Source organism: Lycorma delicatula, chromosome 6 (genome assembly GCF_047948215.1).
Source record: "Lycorma delicatula isolate Av1 chromosome 6, ASM4794821v1, whole genome shotgun sequence".
NCBI classification, from domain to species: Eukaryota; Metazoa; Arthropoda; class Insecta; order Hemiptera; family Fulgoridae; genus Lycorma; species Lycorma delicatula.
The window spans coordinates 94,376,551-94,382,499 of NC_134460.1; positions in this window are offsets into that span (position 1 = coordinate 94,376,551).

Sequence of the window (5,949 nt, forward strand, 5' to 3'; positions counted from 1 at the left end):
ATTGCATCACATATTTATTAGGGTGCACCCATGAGACGTCTTGCAAACCAACAACATTTGGAGAGAGATCATGCATATAACGCCCATCATCTGTCTCATCCCATCTGGCCTGCCACAAGGCATTGCCATGTTATTCAATTTCTCAAACTTTATCTGAAGTCAACTCACTGGACTTCTTAGTAACATACCGCTGCTGCTTCTCCGATGCAATCATGTCTATCAGTTTCACACCTGCAATCACCAAGAATGCCTCCCATGAAATAGTACGGTAATCACCTGTTACCATTAACAATATTAGGCGTTAAGCCCCTAATAATATGTCCCGATAACTTTTATATTTTAGCTTGTCCGCCCAACAAGGCGCTGCATTTTAGCCTTGCACACGCCTTTATACAGGATGTTCATGTTCTTAAAATTAAGACCCCAATCAGGATTAACCACACGTCGAATACCGAAGAAGGCATTGCAGACCCTCTCCACGATGTATTGAAGGTGTTTCTTAAAGTGCAGTTTCTCATCAAGAAACACCCTGAGGTACTTTTGAACCTGAAGATACTTTATACATTGGCCTGCCTTCAAAACACAGACACGCCGACTCACTGCCAAACGGCCCTTGAAGAGCATCATCGTGGTCTTTCCCGGGATAAAGGTCATCTTGTGATGATGACCCCACAGCACAAGCATCCTGCAAGTGCGAGTGGCTCGGAGCTCAACCTCCCTCCGCGAGCTTCCTTCAACCAGCAAGAGCTCATCATCAGCATAAGCCACGATGCAACACCCACTGGGCAACCTCAGCCGTAGGGAGAATCAAACTTCACCACCCACTTATGGACCCAATGGACCCAAAATGCTGCCATGGGGACATCCCTTAGACAGCGTCTTGCCAACCTCATGGCCATCCTCGCAGAACAGCACATCCCAATGACTGAAGTAACTTTGCATAACTTGCAATTCACTTACAGAACATTCTCTTTTTTTAGAATTGGTAAATAGCAGAAGGCCACCATAGATTATTGAATTCTCCGGAAATGTCCAGAAAAATCCCCAGGACATATTCCGCCCCACTGGTTGTTACCACACTCACCACATGGAGTATGGCATCCTCCGTATCCTTTACGGGACAAAACCCATACTGATTCCCCATCAACAATCTTTGCAATGTTAACCTCTCATTTATAGACAGATACAGAACCTTTTCAAAGACCTTGCCAATAACCGGAAGTAACATCAAAGGCCTATATGACGAACTAACAGCAGGATCCTTGTCAAGAAGCTCCGCCATTATTCCATCAAAGCTCTTGGCCTTACCCTTACCTAAACTACAAATAGCATGTTGCACCTCAGCCTCGGTGATCTCCAAGGACACTGCACACCCGCAGAACTGGGTAACCTCTGGCCACACCCACAGATGGTATGTGGTCTCTCCAGCTTCACTATCATCAGACAGTAAATCATTTAGTAATTTGTGTAAAATCTCAGAAGTATCCGAAATTACACCAAACCTGGTCGAGAGAGTAGACAGAAGAATGTCCTTTCATCGTTTGTGTCCCAAGACCCTATATACTTCACCCCAGGGATCCCTGTTCCCCTGCTCACAAACAAAGGAATGCCAGGAGTCCCTTTTCGCAGTCCAGACTTTATGAAAGTAATTACACCTAAGAATCCTGTAATCAGCAACAAGGACGGCCCTTCATTCTGGACCCTCACGTTGAGAAGTTCTCCACAAGCGACAAACCACCCTCTTCATGCCAGACAGCTCTCTAGTCCACCATGATGCAATCCTCTCTCGACCGGAACTTCAGGGAATTGAACACTCAGCGGCATCAAGAAAAGCCGCCGACAATTCATACATACATATACACTTCATATGAACCTTCTTCAAGCCTAACTCACCTTACTACATAGCAACTGTTTATTTCTGTTAAATGCTTATTTAGCCATTTCTGTTCTTGTTTTTATTTTTATTTCACTTTTGCAATCTTCTATTAACATGGTGCTGCACCCAAGACACATAGAAATCAGAATTTGGGCTTGTACAAAACTTTTATATTATAATGCATTTAAGTACAAAAAAAATGCAGTATAAAAAAATACAGAAGATCCCAACTCATTTCAAATATTTCACATAATCTAGACCATTCAATGGCAGTGAGAATAATTTTTTGATAAAAATATTTTCAAATCTTCATATGTGATAGAACCTCACACCTGACCACCATAACTTTTAATAGTTCTGAATTTTTCACCAAACACATCTCATTTAGCTTTCAGTGGAATTTCATTATTACATGTCACTTCACTCCATACATTATTCAAAGTAAATTTAGATACCAACACTTGGACTTCATCCCCTTACACACATTACAAATTGTATATAAGATATAAATAATGACTCCGAAATATTTATTTACTATCTCAATTTTTTTCATTTCCCCAAACTACTTCTCCTGACCTGCCAATTTATCCCCTTTTCTGGATGGCACAATTTGTTATATATCTGTATTTATACAAATCCCCTTATTTCCCATAGTATTTTTTCAAATTATTTATCATTCCTATGAAAGATTTTGGTGTTGAACCTACCATTACTGAATCACCTGTATATGGTAATCATCTTACATTAAGATTACCAAATTACAAACCTTCATCCACATACTCAATTATATCATTAATAAATAATGAATATAGAAAAGGAGGGAATGAACACCCTAATTTTGACATTAGCAGATACCAAAACCTTCTGTTCAACGTTTGGAACACCATACTGCTATTCTGGTATTTTCATATTAATAACATATAATATTAAAAAATGTAAAAGAAAATCCCATATCATAAAGTTTATAGAATAATGGAATAATGCATCTGTCAAATTTATCAAATGCAGTCCTAAAATTTACAATCATACGATACACCTTTTTAGCCTATTTAAAATTTTTCGATATATCATGTAATATAGACTAAATTCATTATCTATAACAGAATTATCTTTCCTGCTTGCAACTCAGAAATTAAACTATTTTCTCTTACACAATTCTTTCTTTATTCTAACAATAATATGCCAGTAAATACCTTGACTTCAACATTTGTAAACAAGATACCCACCCTTTTTTTTGTATAAGAAAAATTACAGTTTCCAAGAAATTTGTTTTCACCTGACCTATTCTTAATATATTGTTAAAGATACAAAGACTTTCTTTATCTGATACTGGCCTGGCTCACTTTTAAAAACTTTAACTGTAATTCCATCTGTTCCTGGAGTCTTGATATCTTTATCTTTTTCTGAAACTTTCCTCAATTCAGTCTTTGACAATATCATATCTAATTTACCATCTTCCCTGTAAGAAACCATGTAAAAGTGGGTAGGAAATCGCCCTCATTCTGTACCATATTTAAAATTATACTTAATCCTCATTAATATCATTGGCAAAGCAATATCAAAAAAAAGATAAATTTTATAATACCTATCCTCATCCTTTTTCAACCATATTAAATTTGGTAGACATTTTATAGTACCTGCTCATCTTACTTCCTAATCCTTTCATCGTAATACATAAAATAATTGCCTTATGATCTGAAATTTTTGCTGAATTGACTTTAAAATTTGTAATTATACTCAGTAAAGTAATTGTAAAACAATAAAAATCAATCACAGAGGAATACACTGATCCAATAAATATAAATTCACCTACCCACCACCCTTAATCTTTCCATTTAAAACTGCCGAATCTAACCATATTTCAATAACCTTTCAATTTCTTCCTCCCAACTTGATCCTTATAATGCCTAACACCATCTACTACTTATTCTAGTAAAGATTTTTTAGAGTGATTCTGCTGTTAAAATCACACAACAAAATAAATTCCTGCATTTCTTCAACACTTCAAGATGATTCCAGATTTCAGCCAAATCAACATTCCACGACCCTCTGCTATTAAAGTAAACCAGAATAACATATAGCATCTTTCCATCATCATATCTTATCAAAATAAAAAAATTCCTCCCTTCTGAATAATAATGTTACATAGAACCCCTTTTAAGTTAGATTTCAAACTATCAAAATCCACCCTTTCCTCTGCCAAAAATTTCTTCTGAAGCAGATACCCATTGCAACTCATAATCAGGAAAATATCATTCACACCTCATGTAATCCCTCTCTTCTATGAAAATTTCAATCAAACAAAACACAGGAAAAATAGAAAATAACAATTTACTCAAAAATCTCCTGTATTATATGCAAAAATATGTAATTCGCCACACTCTCCCTCCATCTGACAGATACCCTTAATATTTATCTCTCTTTTCCCACTATGTCTTTTTCCATTAATAATTTTCTTAATGTCTTTTTCCACTATGTCTTTAAAATCATAATTGAACATTTCTTTCAATTTTTCACATTACTCTCCCTTCCACATTGCAACTCTGTGTTTGATATCATACGACTTACTTCTTCAACAAGCAGCTGGTCGACCAGTTGGCTTATCTTCTCATCAATCATACAAACTATCTTTTTTTAGCCTCAACTACTTGTCTCTCTTCACTATCCCTTTAAAATCAGCATCAGAATTGTACTTAAACCCCTTAATGATAATGTTATTTCTTCTCAAGTGATTTTCCAAATTATCCAGACAGTATCTAATTATATTTTTTTTTTTAATTGTTTTTGTTTCTGTTTTAGACACTTGAGTTCTTCTTTCAGTAGTTGATTTGTGTTTGTTAATATCTTAACCACAGTCCTTATATTTTTTGTTACCATGTTCCTTAGATTTTCTTCAAAGACTTTTTTTAATATTCTCTCTATAGAAAACAATAGGGATCCCTCCATTCCCATATCAGATAACAATTTCATGGTGCTTAGCAACTGGAACTCAGGTTATCCCTTTTTCCCTCCTACGGGGTATTCATGTTTTCTTGACATAGATTTACTCACTATTCAATAAAATTTTGATGAGGGAGTTTTAATTTTACAAAATGAAAAAAATAAAAAAATAGGCCAATAAAATATTGTGCAAAAACAAATTTTATAGAGTTGCATAAAACAAAACATAACTTAGAAAAATAATTGTGTATGTAAATACTGATAAGAAACCAATGATAATATCTCTGTTCGTTTTACGATTACCTACCTAACCTCTCCTACATTCACTTACTAATTATACTTATTCTGTTTATTTTCATATCACTTTTTAAATTTTACTACTTACCTGCTTGCAGAAATCTTCTTATATTCCATGTGCTTATTTGCACAGGATAAAATTGTTTAACAGTCTCCCAACTAATTGTTTTTTAATGATACCAGTTTTGAAAATGGCTTGAAAAAATTTAATTCAAATAGTTGTTCTCTGTAAAGGACAACTTAAGAGTTGTATCATCATGGTGTGGTCATCTTTCTGTTTTTTTCTTGCCATAGCATTGAAATATTTATGTTCATTATTTAATTTTTGTTTTATTTTGGTTAACTTTCATTTATGACAAAATTTCCAGTTTAATCAACTTTAGAAAATAATAAGACTTAAAAATTAAGATAGCTCAGTATTTAGAAAATAGACATAATTTTGATAATAAATAAATATTATCCACCTGCGAATATCATGTAAGTATTGGTCAAAATAATTAAGACTGTTTTAAAGAACTACCTTGGACATATTTTAATATTTACTCGAGTTTTTATCATTCATTTCAGTTTCATCATTAAGTATAAGCCTACTTAACAATGTAATGACAGAATTTATTTATCCTACTTAACAGAAATTTAATTTCATGTTATTTTAATTTTCAAATTTATAGTTATCTACTCTTACCTTAACTTTCAATACCTCATGTGGGGACAGTTCAATGTTCTTGGCATTTAACTATAAAACTGTAATGTACAGGTAAGAAATACTCAATATGCTTTCTGGTTAATGTGTTTAAAACAATAATTTTTTTTTTAATTAAAAAAATTACAAATGA